This window comes from Schistocerca nitens, chromosome 7, assembly GCF_023898315.1.
Source record: "Schistocerca nitens isolate TAMUIC-IGC-003100 chromosome 7, iqSchNite1.1, whole genome shotgun sequence".
In the NCBI taxonomy this organism is placed as follows: domain Eukaryota; kingdom Metazoa; phylum Arthropoda; class Insecta; order Orthoptera; family Acrididae; genus Schistocerca; species Schistocerca nitens.
In genome coordinates this window covers 393,528,828-393,549,962 of record NC_064620.1, presented here as the reverse complement: position 1 = coordinate 393,549,962, position 21,135 = coordinate 393,528,828, and the positions used below count along the sequence as shown (strand labels likewise).

Sequence of the window (21,135 nt, the reverse complement as noted above, 5' to 3'; positions counted from 1 at the left end):
GTGTAACGCCCCGAAATGGATCGCACACCGTCAGTGCACACTCCAACACAGTAACCTAAGTTAATCGAAATTTCTGTCATCAAGTTGTCAACTATTTTCATTAAATCTTTGCCTGTCGTACCAGCCTTTATTTCCTTCCAAAAAGCAGTCCGTCTTTAGGGCACAAGTGGCCCACCGGGACCATCCGACCGCCGTGTCATCCTGAGCTGAGAATGCAGATAGGAGGAGTGTGTGGTCAGCACACCGCTCTCCCGGTCGTTATGATGGTTTTCTTTGACCGGAGCCGCTACTATTCGGTCGAGTAGCTCCTCAATTGGCATCACGAGGCTGAGTGCACCCTGAAAAATGGCAACAGCGCATGGTGTCCCGGATGATCAACCATCCAAGTGCCTGCCACGCCCCACAGCGCTTAACTTCGGTTATCTGATGGGAACCGGTGAATCCACTGCAGCAAGGCCGTTGTCTCCTTACAAAAAGGATCTTCCATAATCCTGTTACTTTTTTCATCAACAAATCGCAATAGCAAGTTAAATGAGCCTCTCTATTGCTATCAATGGCCTCATCGAAGTGCAAATCAAACTCCTCCCTCCTAATTTTTTCAATAATTTGCTCATCAAAATTCTTAAATCTTGAATTCGGTATCTACTTGTAGTGTCAGACAAAGAAATGGGCAAAAGTTGTTTTGCCATGGACTTTCCAGACATAACGGACATCATTTCAATAGCATGTCATAGAATTAGTGCTTCTTGCAATCGCAATGGCTTTATTACATTTTGCTACTTTACATTTTAGGACACTACTTTACATTTTAGGACATCAGAAGTGCCTTATTGAAGAATTTCACCTGCTTATCAAATGATCATCTTTATTCTTTCATTTAACTCGATTTTCTACAAAAATATTCTCTGGGTTTGTCCACGTCATTATTGTGAGCACATTCTAAGTGACGTTATAATTTGCTAGGTGAAATCACCAGGAATAGGACAAGAACTGGAACTCCTCGCGGAAGGCTAAGCCCCAGTTACGACATCATTAATCATTTCTCACAAACTTAATTTATTTTTTAAGGAGATAATCCCAACTGAAAAAGGGCTAATTTGCCCCAAAAACTTCGAACAATTCTGAAACAGTTAGTGACATTACAAGTTCAAATATTCTACTTAGGAATCGAAAAGAAGGGAACACAAAAAATTTAAAATTGTTACTTTATACAAGAGCCAGCCCGGACAAAACTCTACCATCTGGTGAGCAAGATGTATGAGACAGGCGAAATACCCTCAGACTTCAACAAGAAAGAAATCAGCTGTTGACAAGTGTGAAAATTACCGAACTACCAGTTAATAAGTCACGGCTGCAAAATACTGACACGAATTCTTTACAGACGAATAGAAAAACTGGTAGAAGCCAACCTTGGGGAAGATCAGTCTGGATTCCGTAGACATGAGGCAATACTGACCCTACGACTTATCTTAGTAGATTGATTAAGGAAAGGCAAACCTATGTTTCTAGCATTTGTAGACTTAGAGAAAGTTTTTGACAATGTTGACTGAAATACTCTCTTTCAAATACTGAAGGTGGCAGGGGTAAAATACAGGGAGCGAAAGGCTATTTAGAATTTGTACGGAAACCAGATGGCAGTTATAAGAGTTGAGGGTCATGAAAGAAGCAGTGGTTGAGGAGGGAGTGAGACAGGGTTGTAGCCTCTCCCCGATGTTGTTCAATCTGTATATTGAACAAGCAGTAAAGGAAACAAAAGAAAAATTCGGAGTAGGTATTAAAATCTATAGAGAAGAAATAAAAACTTCAAGGTTCGCCGATGACATTGTAATTGTGTCAGAGGCAGCAAAGGACCTGGAAGAGCAGTTGAACGGAATGGACAGTGTCTTGAAATGAGGATATAAGATGAACATCAACAAAAGCAAACTGAGGATAATGGAATGTAGTCGAAGTGAATCAGGTGATGCTGAGGGAATTAGATTACGAAATGAGACAAAGTAGTAGATGAGTTTTGCTGTTTGGCAAGGAAAATAACCGATTGTGGTCGAAACAGGGAGAATATAAAATGTAGAATGGCAATGGCAAGAAAAGTGTTTCTGAAGAAGAGAAATTTATTGAGGTTCAGTTGTCAGGAAGTCCTTCGTGAAAGTATTTGTATTCAGTGTAGCCCTATATGGAAGTGAAACATGGAATATAAATAGTTTAGACAGAAGAAAATAGAAGCTTTCGAAATGTGGTGCTACAGAAGAATGTTGAAGATTAGATGGGTAGATCACGTAACTAATCAGGAGGTACTGAATAGAATTGTGGAGAAGAGGAATTTGTGGCACAACTTGATTAGAAGAAGGGTTCGGTTGGTAGGACATGTTCTGAGGCGTCAAGAGATCACCAAGTTAGTATTGGAGGGCAGCGTGGAGGGTAAAAATTGTAGAGGGAGACCAAAAGATGAATATACTAAGGAGATTCAGAAGGATGTAGGGTGCAGCAGTTACTTGTAGATGAAGAAACTTGCACACGATAGAGTAGCATGGAGAGCTGGATCAAATCAGTCTCTGGACTGAAGATCACAACACCAGCAAGAGTTTAGACAGTGCTGAATGACAGTTAGAAGATCTACAAAATTGACATACAAGGTGCTGGACAAATATTCATTAGTAAATAACTTGCGAATTTAAAAAAAAACACACAGGTTAAAAAAAGTTAAAATTGTTTTTAAAGCAAAATCAAGTTAACTGTGGGCCGCTAAACAATTTCAGAACATCAATCTTAAAAAAAGGTCAAGGGCAGGAAGTACTCGATGTCACTGCACCGGCACTAACAATCAAGCGGCTAGACAGAGTCTCAGCATGTGAGGCACTGAGGAACAAGCGCTAAAGGTCACAGAAGGAAAGGTAAACACAATTTAGGGAGCTGACGAAGCAAAGCTAAGTGACGGTGTCAGGCCTCTTGCTGGTCGCCAAACAGCACCCCGGAGTCCCGCCGTGTCGAGCAGGCGCACGTGGCGATACACAGCTACTCCAGTACCGGATCCCTTAGGCTCCGCATCCAAGGCGGGACGCGCTGCCAGCTAGGAAACAGCGCAGCGAAGGAATCTCCTAAGTAAGACAGGTCAAAATCAAACACAGACACAACAGCCCGTCACCAAAGGAAACGCGAGGTAAATAGACACCCAAGCACTTTCAACTAGCTGCAATTAAATCATAAATTTTTAAAAGCATACTGAATCAACTTACTGCCCACTAAGTTAAAATTTCAGTATCCATTAAATTACGAATTAAGCAAATTCGTTCAATAAAAGCTCAAAAAGAGACAAACCAAATTTAATACAATTTGCAACAACAATTAGTTAGTTTCTCCATATGCGCATCCAGTGACGCCTACGATCTGAGGATGACACGGCGGTCGGTCAGTACCGTTGGGCCTTCATGGCCTGTTCGGGAGGAGTTTTAGTTTTAGTTTAATTAGTTAGTTTGAAAGTATCTACAATTACTTGCTCCGAGGCATAGTGAGCGAGGTCAAATAGCACCCTCAAAATATTCAGGTGCTGAGGCATAACGTAACGCCCGAGACGGATGCAGTCACATTAGGAAAGCCAAACAAGACGTTGATGATGATCTGCAGATAACCTCATCTCCTGTTTTCACAACAGTCAGTTTATTCGCCTCCATAAAGTACAGGGTGATTCAAAAAGTATACCACAACTTTAAAAATGTGTATTTAATGAAAGAAACATAATATAACCTTCTGTTATACATCATTACAAAGAGTATTTAAAAAGGTTTTTTTTCACTCAGAAACAAGTTCAGAGATGTTCAATATGGCCCCCTCCAGACACACGAGCAATATCAACCCGATACTCCAACTCGTTCCACACTCTCTGTAGCATATCAGTTTGGATAGCTGCTGTTATTTCTCGTTTCAAATCATCAATGGTGGCTGGGAGAGGTGGCCGAAACACCATATCCTTAACATACACCCATAAGAAAAAAATCGCAGGGGGTAAGATCAGGGCTTCTTGGAGGCCAGTGATGAAGTGCTCTGTCACGGGCTGCCTGGCGGCCGATCCATCGCCTCGGGTGGTTGACGTTCAGGTAGTTACGGACAGATAAGTGCCAATGTGGTGGCGCTCCATCCTGCTGAAATATGAATTGTTGTGCTTCTTGTTCGAGCTGAGGGAACAGCCAATTCTCTAACATCTCCAGATACTGTAGTCCAGTTACAGTAGCACCTTCGAAGAAAAAGGGACCAAAAACTTTATTGGCTGAAATGGCACAGAAAACGTTCACCTTAGGCGAGTCACGTTCATACTGAGTTGTTTCCCGCGGATTCTCAGTGCCCCATATACAGACATTGTGACGGTTGACTTTCCCGTCAGTGTCGAAAGTTGCTTCATCACTAAACACAATCTTTGAAACGAAAGATTCATCTGTTTCCATTTGAGCAAGGATAAAATCACAGAAATCGATTCTTTTAACCTTATCAGCTGCAGACAGTGCTTGAACCAATTTCAGACGATAAGGTTTCATAACTAACCTTTTTCGTAGGACTCTCCATACAGTTGATTGTGGAATTTGCAGCTCTCTGCTAGCTCTGCGAGTCGATTTTCCTGGGCTGCGAACAAATGCTTGCTGAATGCGTGCTACATTTTCATCACTTGTTCTCGGCCGTCCAGAACTTTTCCCTTTGCACAAACACCCATTCTCTGTAAACTGTTTATACCAACGTTTAATACACCACCTATCAGGAGGTTTAACACCATACTTCGTTCGAAATGCACGCTGAACAACTGTCGTCGATTCACTTCTGCCATACTCAGTAACATAAAAAGCTTTCTGTTGAGCGGTCGCCATCTTAGCATCAATTGACGCTGACGCCTAGTCAACAGCGCCTCAAGCGAACAAATGTACAAGTAAATGAAACTTTATAGCTCCCTTAATTCGCCGACAGATAGTGCTTAGCTCTGCCTTTTGTCGTTGCAGAGTTTTAAATTCCTAAAGTTGTGGTATTCTTTTTGAATCACCCTGTATAACGCCCTATGGTACGTTCTCAGAAATTACTGTCGCATCTTCTTTTTATGATATATTCCCTATTTGACCTTACTATACTGCTCCTTAGATTCTGATTGCTTCATCTCTCTTGCACTAATTTGCTTCCACGTAAGACACTAGCGCCTCTTATTTACACACATTTATGAAGTGACCGTTGGGACAATATGTGGTTCATCGGCGCCCGTACAAAGTCCCAATTTTTACACAGTCCAATTTTTACGCAGTCCAATCTAGCCACTTTCACGAATGATGATGACGAAATGATGAGGACAACACTAACACCCAGTTCCCGGGCATAGAAAATCCCCAACCCAGCCGGGAATCGAACCCGGGACCCCGTGAGCCAGAGGCGGCAACACTAGCCCCTAGACCACGAGCTGCGGACCAAACAAGATGTTCCGTCAGCATCAGGCTCGACAATGGCTAGCAACTATCCAATTTCTCCTTATTAACGGCCTCAATAAACACCTTTAGGACATGGCCAGGTCACGCATCTAGAACATAATTAAAACCAATACATATGAAAATAAGGTATATACATTAAATGAATAACCGTCTCTTCTTCTCTCCTCTCTTTCAACAAAAAGTATGCTCAAGCACAAAACACGCTGTGGATGCTCTTAATTGTTCACAACAGTTCACATGAATCCAAATCTAAATAGCTATCGTAGTATTTTCTGTACTTGCTTTTGTTATCTTCATTACCACTTTCCTTCTAGTCCTCGGCAAATTTTCGCTTTTTACTTCCACCTCACAAATTTAAAAACTTTTCCATACAGTACATCCTTTATCATCTTTATATGAGGGACTGCTGATGAGTAAAAGCCACCGAATTTTGCAATATCGATTGAGGTATTACACGTCACGCACATTACTCAGTCGACTTTCCCGCTTCGCTGACGCAAATTCAAGTACAATTCTCTGCCGCTAGCAGGCTCCGAATTGTAGCGTGTAACGTAGTGGTGTGTAACGTAACTATGTCGGTGTACTGCGACACCCTCAGAAAACTAACAGCATGACACTCACCGACCATACACGAGCGCCGCGACATCTGCAACAGTCAGACGCCTCGGGGTCACTGTCATCGATCATATAGTTCCGACTTCGCACCATCCGATTTTCCAAAACTTAAAGAACACCTTCGATGACAATCCTTTGATAGTGATGAAGCGGAGGAAGCATACGTGGGGTTGTGATTCCGCCAACAAACTAAAAAATTCTGCAGTGAGGGTATCGATAAACCTGTCTCTCTTTGGAACAAATGTGCTCGTCGCCAGGGAGACTATGTATATAGAGGTGAAGAATAAAGAAGTAGAATGTTAATAAAGTTCGTTCTTTTTAAAAAGCTTTAACAGTTTTCACATTAAAAATTCGGAGTCATTACTTTTCAGTACGCCTTCGAAGAAACTCACAATATAAAAGAACTAGTTGATAACACAAAAATCACTGATGGAGCTAAATATAATGTGCTAAGTTCAGCTTCGAAGCTATAACTGCTTACGCAGGCTGGCAGCATCTGAAGTGTAACTCCTCCGAGACCACATAGGACGACACCAGAAATGAAATTTCCCACGACTTTCTTCTTTGTCATGAACCGTGAAAAAATCCACAGCGCCCCAGACGGTCTTTCATGATGTACCAGGACGCCACGATGCACAGATTCAACACCACTAGCTTAGACGAACCATGCCTACGTCGCCCAGTGATGATAAATAAATTGTGAGCTTCAGACGAAACAAGAGTCATGTATGAAGGACATTAATAGGGGTGACAAGTGATGTATGAAGGACATTAAGTTGGGGCAACAGGTGATCGATGTGTAGCTGCAATTATTGTTTTGTTATTTCATATTAATATTTCATCAAAAGTGCTCTACCGATAAGAGCTTACGTTATGGCTCCGTTAACGGGGCCTAAACACTGTGACTGCAATCAACTACTGGTTAGGCCTACTCTTTGTGCACGACGACACATGATTGCTTGACCTTCGTAAGGACATCATTCAACGTCCTTGTCAGTGCTTGTAATGATCTTAAATGATATTAATTTATGTTCTTCAAAAATATATACAATTAATGTTATTTGAGGTATATGTAATCTCGTTTCTTTGATTACACTATATTGCATTATATCATTATTTGCACTTGTCTTTATTATTAGTCGCCAGGTCCTCTGATGACAGGCTATGTCCGAAATATGTCGTGGACACAATAAAGCATTCAGTACCAGCTGGATCTGTATTAGTTATGTGATTTACCAGAGATTTTAAATTGACTCTCATAGTTCCTATTATTGTGGTCAGACACCTCTATCAGGACTTCAGGTCTGATTTACAACAGGACGTTGTGGTATTCATTGGTGACCTTTAAGCAGCCGCAAAAATGGGTTTCTGGAAACATGAACAACTGTTGCAGATGACCTAGTTGCATTTAGTGTCTGCGTGACGTGATGTATCACGAAGGTTTAAGGAATGCACTTACATTCGAGCACATTAAGGAGAGGCTCGAGCAGCGCGGCAAGAAAGAAGTCAGTAAGAGATTATTTTGGTAAAAGATGAGTGGAGTGTGACACAGGCGAAATTTTTCTTGATGGGGCAGGGAAGATAAATGCTAACGACCAGACGAACAAAATTGTCCAGTAGGAAGCGGAGCACAGAGCTTTCATAAGAGGGCCTCCACTTAATATGTCAAGGAGGGTTCTTATAGAAAACCTAAATGACCAGCCTGCCGCCATTGAGGGGGCCATGAATCTGGAAGAGACACATGTAGTGACGAGGGAACTGGAACAAAAGGCTGCCTTCTGTACTGATGTGTTATTGATGAGGGCGTTTAGAGCACATCAAGGAATGTGTCGCCAACCATAGTGTAAAAAATGTGATGTGGTTGGGCCCTGGGAGCAGGATTGTGTATTGTACGGCCCCTCCCGCCGGAGATTCAAATTCTCCCTCGGTTATGGGTGTGTGTGTTGTTCTTAGCATTAGATAGTTTAAGTAGTGTGTAAGTATAGGGACCGATGACCTTAGCAGTTTGATCCCGTAAGAATTCACATACATTTGAACATTTTGGAGCAGGATTGTGGAAATAAAATGCGAATTAGACAGAGACAAAGCAATCAGTCGTTAAACTCCAATTCGAAATCCAAATCCGCTGGGCCGGCCGGAGTGGCCGAGCGGTTCTAGGGGCTTCAGTCTCGAACCGCGTGACCGCTACGGTCGCAGGTTCGAATCCTGCCACGGGCATGGATGTGCGTGATGTTCTTAGGTTAGTTAGGTTTAAGTAGTTCTAAGTTCTAGGGGTCTGATGACCTCAGAAGTTAAGTCCCATAGTGCTCAGAGCCATTTGAACCAAATCCGCTGGATGGTGTTCCCCGTGAGTTTCAGTGCTTAAAAGACGTATCGGAGGTGGAAAGTTGCTTAATTGGCATAATAGACGGTAGAGAGCATAAGATATTATTGGACTTAGAGTCTCACGTGTCTACTGCAAATCTTGAACTCTTGGGCAAGAGATCGTTGAACCCTACATGTTGGTAGGATACGTGGGGGTAAGGAATCATGATGTGTAATCGCTAGGTTCAGCTATACTAGCTTTTCAGTCTGGAGTAAAACAGTTTTTTGAGCGTGTGAAAGTTTTGACCCAGTGTAGGTGAAGGATACTGCACAATATTAAGGTTAGCTTTCTTGAACAGACGTCATACAAAAACAGATCTTCCGCAACATGTTATGAAAAGTAGTGAGGCATTGTTGCAGATGTTGCCAATGATGCACAATAATATAATTTCCCTGTAACGAAGAGCGAACCAGTTAAACTGCAGACAAAGTCAATAAGACTAAATTCGCATGATAAGATGCGCAGGAAAATTATTTTGGTAAGCACAGGTGAGGAGTTTTACCAGTTAATATACACTCCTGGAAATTGAAATAAGAACACCGTGAATTCATTGTCCCAGGAAGGGGAAACTTTATTGACACATTCCTGGGGTCAGATACATCACACGATCACACTGACAGAACCACAGGCACATAGACACAGGCAACAGAGCATGCACAATGTCGGCACTAGTACAGTGTATATCCACCTTTCGCAGCAATGCAGGCTGCTATTCTCCCATGGAGACGATTGTAGAGATGCTGGATGTAGTCCTGTGGAACGGCTTGCCATGCCATTTCCACCTGGCGCCTCAGTTGGACCAGCGTTCGTGCTGGACGTGCAGACCGCGTGAGACGACGCTTCATCCAGTCCCAAACATGCTCAATGGGGGACAGATCCGGAGATCTTGCTGGCCAGGGTAGTTGACTTACACCTTCTAGAGCACGTTGGGTGGCACGGGATACATGCGGACGTGCATTGTCCTGTTGGAACAGCAAGTTCCCTTGCCGGTCTAGGAATGGTAGAACGATGGGTTCGATGACGGATTGGATGTACCGTGCACTATTCAGTGTCCCCTCGACGATCACCAGTGGTGTACGGCCAGTGTAGGAGATCGCTCCCCACACCATGATGCCGGGTGTTGGCCCTGTGTGCCGCGGTCGTATGCAGTCCTGATTGTGGCGCTCACCTACACGGCGCCAAACACGCATACGACCATCATTGGCACCAAGGCAGAAGCGACTCTCATCGCTGAAGACGACACGTCTCCATTCGTCCCTCCATTCACGCCTGTCGCGACACCACTGGAGGCGGGCTGCACGATGTTGGGGCGTGAGCGGAAGACGGCCTAACGGTGTGCGGGACCGTAGCCCAGCTTCATGGAGACGGTTGCGAATGGTCCTCGCCGATACCCCAGGAGCAACAGTGTCCCTAATTTGCTGGGAAGTGGCGGTGCGGTCCCCTACGGCACTGCGTAGGATCCTACGGTCTTGGCGTGCATCCGTGCGTCGCAGCGGTCCGGTCCCAAGTCGACGGGCACGTGCACCTTCCGCCGACCACTGGCGACAACATCGATGTACTGTGGAGACCTCACGCCCCACGTGTTGAGCAATTCGGCGGTACGTCCACTCGGCCTCCCGCATGCCCACTATACGCCCTCGCTTAAAGTCCGTCAACTGCACATACGGTTCACGTCCACGCTGTCGCGGCATGCTACCAGTGTTAAAGACTGCGATGGAGCTCCGTATGCCACGGCAAACTGGCTGACACTGACGGCGGCGGTGCACAAATGCTGCGCAGCTAGCGCCATTCGACGGCCAACACCGCGGTTCCTGGTGTGTCCGCTGTGCCGTGCGTGTGATTATTGCTTGTATAGCCCTCTCGCAGTGTCCGGAGCAAGTATGGTGGGTGTGACACACCGGTGTCAATGTGTTCTTTTTTCCATTTCCAGGAGTGTATTATGTAGGGCAGAACCTCTAGAGAACAATGCCCCACGATGTTTTCCACATTGTAGTGTATAACATATAGATGTTGAAAATGTGGTTCCTGTCAGTGTGGATAACTTCTGCACCAGTGAAGTGAGTTTGGCGAAAGGATTGTTAATTGCCAGTTTGGATGTTCTGGATGAGAACGATGTAGACAGGTGAAGTATGGACCTTAGCAATAAGCAACCCTGCAGCACAAATGGATTACGTGCAGAAGTTGGGCATTGAACAATGGCATAACAGAAGAAACTGCTAATCTCTGTTGAGCACCTGTCATTATTATGCCCAATAATCAGAAGGAAGTACAGATTCTGTTATGATTCTGACTACCTGAACAGTAGAATGATTGCATCTGCTTATCCCATACCAAATAATAGGGGGACGCTGAATGCCTTGGGTCAACGCAAGTACGTTACTACAGCAGGCCTGAGGAGGATTACCATCAATTGGAAGTAATGCCAGAGGACCAGTCAAAGACAGCGTTTACAGACTCCTGGAGCCATCAACGGTATTGATGAATGCCATTTGGTCTAAAGCGTGCATCGAACATTTCTTTGGCTGCTAGATGGAATGTTAAGAGGCTTAAAGCCGCAAAACGTTTTACCTTGATGACTCTATTGTTTGCGTTTGCCATCATCTTGGCAGGAACACACCGCCACTATAAGCTGCCATCATCCACACTGGCGACCGCAATTTGGTTCCACCTGCCCTGGCAAAATTCGTGCTGAGCAGCAGGAACAAGGCAGCTGCACCTCTAACATCCCAGATCTATAATCACACCTAAGACCATCGCTCTGATGGCAACACACCTTCACTGGGTGCACCCGCAACCTGTGGGAGGATGCTACTCACTGTCCACACAATGGGTCGTTGCTGTCAGCAGTATACTTCCAACAGCCAATGCTATCCTGCATCACGAAGGCCACTGACCACCTTCCAGTACCATCGTATCTGTGAAGGTTGTTAAGTAACAAAGAAATTGTTCAAACAAATTGCGGGCTTGCAGCCGGTCGTCGTTCAATACTTCGCACGATATTTCAACTGGGCACCTGCCAGTCATCTTCAGGTGAGCCGTAGCAGACTGGCGATAAAGTTCTCCGCTCCGCAATATATAGCGTACTGTAACTATTCTGCGCATGCAACATCCTGTTCACCATGGAAATAGAGAAAGATGGTTGTTTGCCTTTCTTGGATGTCCTGGTTCGAAGGAAGAATGATGGTTCTCTAGGGCATTCAGTTTACCGGAAACCCACTCATACTGATTTGTACCTGCAAGCATCGAGTTGCCATCACCCATCGCAAACCATGAGTTTGCTTAAAACGCTTGTTCATAGAGCTCATACTGTCTCAGATCTAGATAGCTTATCTCAAGAACTCGCCCATCTAAAGACAGTATTCAGCGAAAATGGGTATTCCATCCGGCAGATTAACAGGGCACTAACAGTTAAAACTAAGAAGCAGGAAGTGAATAAAGAGGAGAACATACCGGAACAATCTTTAGCTTTTCTTCCTTTCGTTGGCAACACTTCGTTTAAAATAGCGAGAATCCTCCGAAAATTTCAGGTAAAAGTGGTTTTCCGCCCACCATCGAAGATTGCGGACCTTGTGGGATCAGTTAAGGACAATCTGTTACTACGAAAGGCCGGAATTTACAAGATACTGTGCCAATGTGGTATGGCTTACATAGGTCAAACCACACGCACCGTGAAAGAACGCTGCACTGAACATCAACGTTACACCCGCCTTTTGCAGCCAAGCAAGTCCGCTATTGCTGAACATTGTATTTCTACTGGACATTCAATGGAGTATGAGAAAACAATGATTTTGTCTACAGCAACGTCTTTCTGGGACTCCATTATTAAAGAATCCGTAGAAATACGACTGGCGGAAAATCTGTTAAACCGTGACAGCGGCTACCAGCTGGACAGTGAATGGAATCCCATCATCTCCACGATTTGCTCAAATCGAAGACGACAGAGTGCGTCGACGGCCGTGGCAAACAGCAACGCAGAGGGCGACTGAGTTCCGCTATTCCACCAGCGAGGGCGCTGCCGGCGGGCAGTGTTGGTTCAACTATCAAGTTTTCGACGCATGCGCAGAATAGTTACAGTACGCTATATATTGCGGAGCGGAGAACTTTATCGCAGGATACGGATCCTGTACACCTCCCGTAAACTTGATCCTCCTCACCCGCTCGTGTCCCCGATCCTCTCCCACCCCCGCCCGCTGCCGAGCCTGTATTCCCACGTCCCACTCGGTCTCCATCTCTCCACCCTCCTTACCCTCTCCCAAGGTGGCTTCCGCCAGCTCCCCCTCCCTGATGATGTCCTCCTCCCCTGCGTCTACCCCTCCTATCAACTTTGACCCTGCCCCACCCCCCACTTCCGGTGTCCTTTCCTTTCGGCACCCTCCCTCCCTTCTCTTCTCTTCCCTTCTTTTTCCCTTTCCCCGTCCCCTCCCTCCCCCCTCTTCCCCCGGGCTTCCTCTCCCCCTTCCTCCCTCCCCCCTAACTCCCCTGCCCGTGGCATCTCTGCTCTCCCCTCTCGCTCTCCCACTCCCCTTCGTCCTCCTCCTCTCTTGGCAGGTCCCCGGACTCGCACACGCTCAGTGGACATTCGCGCGCCGGAGTTCACCGCCATCAGTGTATCGTGTGTGCCGTCATGTTTAGTGTTCAGTGTTCACCGTCACACTCCATCGTTCACCAGTGCCATCGTCTTCTTCAGTGTTTGTGCGTCGTGTCAACAGTTCGTAGTGTGGATTGTCATCGAGTGTGAACGGCTTCTTGTGTTTTTATGTTCATATGTCTACTGTTTTTACCCGCCGTTTTTCTAAGTGCTGTCTCTTCTCTGTTTATCTCACTGTACTCTCTTCGGCTGAAGAGCGGCGTATTGTGCTGCTGCCAGCCTACCTGATTGTTCAGGTGTCAAAATAACAATAAAGTAAAAAAAAAAACTTTATCGCCAGTCTGCGACGGCTCACCTGAAGATGACTGGCAGGTGCCCAGTTGAAATATCGTGCGAAGTATTGAACGACGACCGGCTGCAAGCCCGAAATTTGTTTGAACAGTCAATTCGCCGGGAAAATTTTAAAATTCACAACAAAGAAATTATTTGAAAACGCTTGAAACCTACTACCACTCACTACGTCAGTGATGGTGCTCTGTAGGTATGCTGACCTACTGGAGCCAGACTCACCACCATAGAAGTCACCCACCCTGCCCACAACAGGAGGCTATAAAGCGCCTATATAAGGAAACAGCAAAGTATAAGGTCCCTACTCTGATGTTACTTCAGAAATTAGCACGGAGACCAAATTACTTACAAGGTGTAATTCTTCTAGTCTTAAGCACAACGAAAGTGGTGGTATTAGTAGTTATTAGGATAGTCAGTTCTATCTTCCAATCACTACCCGGTTGTTGATCACTTCTGGAATGGTGCGACAAGCAGGAAATAACAATCGAAACATTGGGAAGCTATGTTCACACATTTCTTGTATGGGAATCCATTTCCCACAGTTATTATCCTTTGCATACAAAAAAACTGAGAACATAGGTTGCATCATCAAAATACGCTCATTAAGACAACCACACACCACAGTTCTTTAGGTACTGAACAACATTGTAAGGCGTTCATTACTATGCGCTAGCGCACTTGAGCAGATGTAATTTCGATGGATTGCTTACACGCTGCCTGCGATATGTAATATCTATGCTACAACAGAATCGGACGTCAGAGCAGTGTTGGCAGCAAGTCGAGTTTAGTAGCTCGCTGAGAGCAGTCGTGTTTTGTGGCCGCGCAGGGCACTTGAGTTCTGGAGTTCGGACAGGGCAGTCCAGTGGTTGACTTGTGTTCGGCCCGTCGTGCAGAACGTTGGTAAAAAAAAAAAAAAATATTGTTCTCTGTTGCCGCGCGCTTATGTTAATTGCCAGAACTGATTTAACCACAATTGCAATGTTAAAGTCCCATGTAATTCCTTGCAGAAATGTATCAATAATAACTTTTGTTCTGAAGAAAACTTTTGCCAGTCATTTATCTGAGTTTAAAGATTTTACGAATTTTTCCTGAGCGAACTCATGTTCATTAAGCAAAAGAAAATCAGTTGTTCTCCTACAAATGAAAATCTAGTGGCCAGCACTGCACTGGGCTGTGCCAAAAATTTCTTATAGGAGCAGATATATAGACAGCGTTATCCGGCGATATCATTGTGAGGTAAAAATTTTTCAGTTTATTCAGGATGATTTCACAGGGCCATGACGCAGCGCAGCTGACGTCAAAACTTATTAATCTCGATATGCAGTCAGTCTTTGATGGAAGGTCACATTAAAACTTGAAATTTTATTATTGGAAAGAAATTTTTCTATTGGGAGCTTAAACGAGATTTTTGTGTTGGGAGGTTATACTAAATGTGAATATTATAATTATTTTTCTGTTGGGAGGTTACAACACATCACAGTATTTGTAAAGCCATGCGTAAGGAAAATCAAAACACAAGGATCTTAGGAGGTTTGTGGTCACACATCGTTGATTGCAGAAATGAGTCACTAAAGCAGTATATGGACAAGGAAGATGAGGAGGCAAAAGAAACACAGCAACTGCACTGATTCAAAGTTAGAAAAGACAGCCCATCAGTAAGTTCGAATACAGGTAATTACAGAGCAAGACCAGACCGAGAATGTTATTTGGCCTGTAAATACCACGAATATTCAAGCACATGACTTCGTGGAGGAAGTATGAAGACATAGCAATTGGAATTTCGTAGGCCACAGTCCATACGGATTTTGAGATAAAGAATCCAACGAATTAGCTGTGCAAATAAATACGTTAATCGAGGTACAAAATCCAACAGAATGTATAAACGACAGAATAGTACCGTACGGGGACTTGCCACGGACATTGGCTGACTAAAGGCAGCCACGTACGTAACTGCATGCTTGACAAGGATGCATGTGCAATTGTGCATGCCCAATCATGCTTGAGGGTATGAACGATAAAGGTGCACAAGCATTAGGATTGCACAAGCAGTGTGATGCTTGATTAATTTTTCATTATGCATGTTTGTGTAAGCGTTCAAGAGTGTGGATGATTGAGCATGTGTACTGTGGCGATAACGGATCAGAGGGTACCACAAAATGTAAATGTATCATCCGCAACAAAAACTCTTCGAACGTCGACTGAACTAGAGCCGACCGTGCTCTGTTATTCAAACTGAAAATACTCCGATCCGTCTCTCCTAAATTTAACGCTCCCGGAAATTTCGAGTTAACTGAAACCAAGGTTATTTAAAAGGGAGGTTGGGCCCGAAGCTAAATCGGCTGTGATTGGCTGGCGCAGTGACGTCAATGTAGGAGCAAAGCGAGGCAGCGACTAGCGCAGCAAGCGACTTTTACTAAGGACAACCAACTACTTATAACACCAATAAGTTCTCAGGAAATTATTTAAAACAGTTGATTTACCTGTTTAGATGTTTGCAGTGGAAGAAGAGTGCCACTGTCTTGATTTCCGCTTCTGTGCTGCTGCTGCTTTCTGCATTTTATGCTTCGTATTGAGGAACCGCATACGAATGAAAAGTCGTGTTCTGACATACAGTTTTATAACGTGTGACAAAAATTCCGGATATTTAGTTTGGACAGCAGTGCATATTGTTTTCACTATATTTTTTTCCTTGGAAATACTATCCAATCCATTAAACTCATTAAAAATTAGTTCAAACTGAGACACCTTATGTAGCCACTCATCTGTTGGAACTGTAAGCCCACCGCGAGATAGAAATTCAATCCAACCATAATTTTCATTTGTTGGAGGACTTAAAATATCAGCAGACGGCGTTTCCAGTGTCTTGTCACAGTTCTTTGCACGATATGCAATGTAGCCAGCCAGGTAACGGAATCCTTCTGCAGAGCAGTCACATCCCTCTTTGACAGCAGATTCTTCTGGTGCAGATTGAACAGGAAAGTTAATATCTCGTAGCTCTTTTTCACCATCTATCATTTGCAGTGCTCATGTCAGGCAAAATTCCTGTGAACAGATGTGAAGTCAAAAACCAACTCATCTGCCTCTACTGATGTGTCACTTGACAGAGGAATGTCATGAGCATTCTGTCCCAGCAGCAACAGCCGTAATCGATATTTTACTTCTATTGGAGAAGGGTTCAAATGGAAATGACCAATTCCTCTGATCTATGAGAAAAAATTTTCCAGTGCATCCTGGTTCAATCTTGCAGTTAAAATATATGTTATTTGTAGTGGCTGAAGATCTGAAACCAGTCCAAATAATGACCGAACAGTTGTCATAATGCCTTTCTGGAATGGGAGCAAGTGATTTGCATTGCCTACGCGCATTTTTTCGGCACACGTATACAGTTCTCTCAATATTCTTTCTTGAACATCCTTATGTATCCCATAACCACATGGTATCGTACCTCCGAGCATTCAGAATGTCAAATGCGTCGTTTGCTAACTGAAAAAAATTTGGTGCTTCCTCTTCTTCAGGCATTAGGTACTTTATGGCTTTGGCTGTGGTACTCGAAAAAAGTTGCATTGCCAAATAAACCCTTTGACGCTCTCTCCCCTTGACACTGAGATGAAGCTGTGACAGTTTAGGACACAACTTCATTTCACTCCTATCTAATGCGAGCAGTCTTTCTACAATAGATTTATTAACAATTTTCCCACTTGGAAGCTTTAGTCCGTCATCCAGAAAGTGGTTCCTCATTAATTTAAACAAATGCGGAACATCTGAAAACACCCAGATTCGTTTATTTTCAAACTGCGCATTGGAAAAGCAGGAATTTGTTTCTGTTACATTAAAATCTTTCCACACAGATCGATTTTTTGTTCCAAGGTCGCACACTACCGCAACAACATCGTAACCAACATCTTGTACAGAGCAGATAATACTGTTTAACCGATCAGCTGTTATTTGTGTGTCAAAATCATAGTAAATGGGTTGCTTCCACCCAGAAAACAAACCACGTACCATAACAAATAACACGTTACTGTGTGGCCCTACAACACGATCTTCAACAGGATCATATATAATATTGCTGTCTACATTCATTTCGTCGAATGATAGCACACACACACGTTCAGTTTTTGTCAATACAGATGAGTGGGCTTTCATTAGTTGCAAAACGTCTGTCAGCACACCTGGAAAGCATCTGAAAGAGCGTGACGTCCATCTCTTAAGTGTTGACAGTCCTGGAAGTGGGAAAGACAAATAACACTTCCTAGACACAGCACGAAGTGTAACCGCTTTACAAATATCTTCCCTTTGCCATTTTGATCGTTTCTTTCCACTCAACAAGCAGTTTATCTGTGTTTTTGAAAACAATTTGCCTAATATTTGAGTCACTTTCTCCTGGACTTGCTTTTTTTGACACTTTTGTTGATATTTTATTTTCTCACCACAAGCTTTCACTTTGAGTTTCAAACGCTTCTCACTACACCTGAGATTTGCACACATAGCTGTCAGTCTGCGGTTCCTGTATTCTAATTCTTCTATGCGTTTACAAAGTTCGCTGTTCTGTTTACTATCAGTGTCACAGTCATCTGTCGCTGTTGACTGGTCTATTTTTCTTTTTTTCGGAGACACACTAACCAGGTGCTCAATTGCATTTTTCATTGTCTTTCGTGCCTGCAACCTGTCTGCTCTATTCGGAGAAACTGTGTCATCAGGGCCTGAATTCCCACTAACACTGGGAACACTTCCTGGTATATTCACACTCGGCACTGCGTCTGGTTTAAGTGTTTTCTTCGGCGGTAGATTGAGAAGTTCTGCTCGCAAGTCACGTAGATAATCACCGGATGTGAAATGCAACGAACAAACAGTTGACGTCGCAACATTGAAGCGATCTTTTCGGTGGCAATTCATAATCCAGGCCTTCTGCACTTTAACGTCTTTTGGGAACGAATGATAAATTATATCCGTGCCTTTTGTATTTCGGCTGTACGACAGACACCCTGTTACAGCACACCCAGGCATTTTAGCGCAACACTTTTACAAAGCACCGCAACAACACCACAAACTAAAGCAAAACAACAACATCGGTAAAACAGCTCTTTTGGCGCCTCGACACAACATGCTCCTATGCTGACGTCATGCGCAGAACGACGAAATATTCGCCGATCTGCGCAGGCCATTTGGGCCCCCCCTGACTGAAACCAGGGATACTCTATTTCTTTTCAACATGGCTGAACATTAAGTTCGCTCATGCGAGTTATTACCCAGGAACTATAACACTACGAATGATCAAACGTTAGCAAAAATCAAACAGACTACCAATGATAAAATATTCTCATAAACAAACTTAACAACACGTTACGTGTTTCTACCTAATAATGAAATGGTGGATAATGCATAGCACGCAAAATGCATCAGCAGAGCACAATAATTCGCATGACCTCAAATACGAAACAATAAAACACGTATTTGTAGGTAAACACTGGCAATTAAAAGCTGATGAAAAGAAACCAATTTTTTTAACTCTTATCTCGTTAGTATTGGTAACTATTGTTTTGAAAAATGACTGCATGAAAATTAACAGTTTTGAAAATTATTCTGGTTATGAAAATAAATAGTTAAATTATGAAACCAAGTTTTAACTGCTGCCCTGAATGTCACTGGAAATAAAGGTGAATAGTATAACAATGTGACAATTTACAATGACGTAAAATGGATGACCAAGTTATTGTTGTGCCTATATAAAGAGTTTTTACATCACTGATTAGAAAGTTATAGTTCGTGGCATTTCTTAGGCAATGTTTTTCAAAACATTTTCCACTTTGCTAATACTGCTCGTGGATCGTCGACATCAGCATCGTTAGTCCATGAACCTTGAACGTGTAGTCCAATAATTTATGTCGTCTTGCTGATCTCCTTGATCGTGAGAGCCAATTGTGGATGTAAAAAGTGTGCTCAGTGTTTGCAGAATTAGTTCCAATTTAGGTATCTGCAGACAACGACGAGAATGAAACACGCTTCTTTCCATTAACGCATGACGTACTCTGACGTCATAATGTTTGTAGCACACATTAGCCATAGTTTTCAGGTTTATGGTTTACGATCGCGGCGCGTCAGTTTTCACAGTGCATCCGTCCACACCACGAAAGTAAATCAAGTCAGTTGTACCGTAAATCATTGGGCCGTCGTTTAAACAGAAAAATAAGTACCGTGCGCAATTGTTTACGCAGTCACTTCAATCACTCAGCAATGTGCACGTCATACATTCACCATCAAATTTCTTCTTATTAATATACGACACGAAAATGTGTAACCATATCATTTCACAGCCCGTGGTATGCACTAAAGGTTTGTGCTGTCTACAATCTAAAACAATACCTTTATGGCGTGCACATAGCTTACCGGTCTGCATATCGAGGTTTTATCTGTAATGACTCAAAACACAGTTCTGGCAGATGAACAACGCGACATGTAAAGTCACTGGGTATTTAATGGCGGCACACAGATCATAAATGTAGCGCTGTCCAAACACTGATATTTTTCATAGGCCACGAACGCAACGCGTAGTACTACGCATGCTAAACACACGTTCTTCTTCTCGTTCCCAACTCTTTGCTGATAACTTCTCTTTCGACATCTCGATTTGTCTCGACATCGCTCACACATATCGCTTCACATAACAGTTTCGATTACATCGTTTTGCTGTTTTATACAAAATCTCAGTTTCATGTCACTCTGTCCAAAGAAAATGAAATAACACGTTGATAGGAAAATGTCATCATAACTGAAAATGGGAACCACATCCATAACAGCTACATTAGGTAAACGGAAACAAAATTACACCAAGAATTAAGTTTACAAAACTCATTCTGAAATAACCTTTTCCATGTATGGTGAAAGTAAAGCAGGAAAGAAGTTTACAAAACAACAAAGCAGGAAAGAAGGAAATAAGGAGGTTTGTGAAGCCTTTGTCAGTGGTTTGGTTTGATATAATTTTAATTTGGTCTTGCTGAATTACATTTCTTACAAAGGTTGTACTGTAATTTAGAAGTCAAAGAAAACAATGTTACTAGGAGAAAAAGTGAAAAAAACGGCAATACTGTGTGACTGGACAAACGAAGCGGCAGTCAAAGCCAGCGCATCGTTGTCTGAGCACGACAGCTACTAGCAAAAAAGCTGACACTTGTACGAGCACGGCTGAGCCGTGTGCAGGCTTTGCGTTACAAATACCTCTATCCTGCGGTTCGTGGGTCATACAGCAACCCATCCAGATCCAAAAGGAGATCCTCTTGCATCTTCTTCGTGGCCGTGGCCGTGGTAGTCCTGCGAGCCTCTTTGGCACAGATTGTAACAAGATGGTCCGATTTCAGGTTCGAGCACTTTGATAATTTTGATATTGCCTGTAAAGACGTAGTTGAAATTAAATGCTACCACATTGGCCACAATGTCAGCTTTTTTTTTTTTTTTTTTTTTTTTTGCTGTGAACTATTTTTGCGACGCATTTTTTTAGGAAATGCCTTCTAATCCAATAACAAAGTTCATGGCGAATTTGGGACAAACACTACAATAAAGTAGATATCCCAGAGAACATTTTAAACTAAAAAATCGATTTTTGAAATTTTCAAAGGTCCTCACTTTTGCCACAATGCGCCACCACTGTAACTGGTGAGTTATTGCCAACCTTGGCTCGGGCACACATCACAACTTCTCTGCCCAGCGATCGTGTGTGGGAACAGAACAAAAAATCCACTTTCAGGTACTTCGGAGCACATTTAGCATTTATA

The 21,135-nt window shown here is 43.3% G+C and overlaps 1 pseudogene; it reads right to left on the bottom strand.

Moving 5' to 3' along the window:
* Window positions 1–346: 346 nt before the first annotated feature.
* On the bottom strand, window positions 347–464 carry LOC126196639 (5S ribosomal RNA; annotated as a pseudogene).
* Window positions 465–21,135: the final 20,671 nt, after the last annotated feature.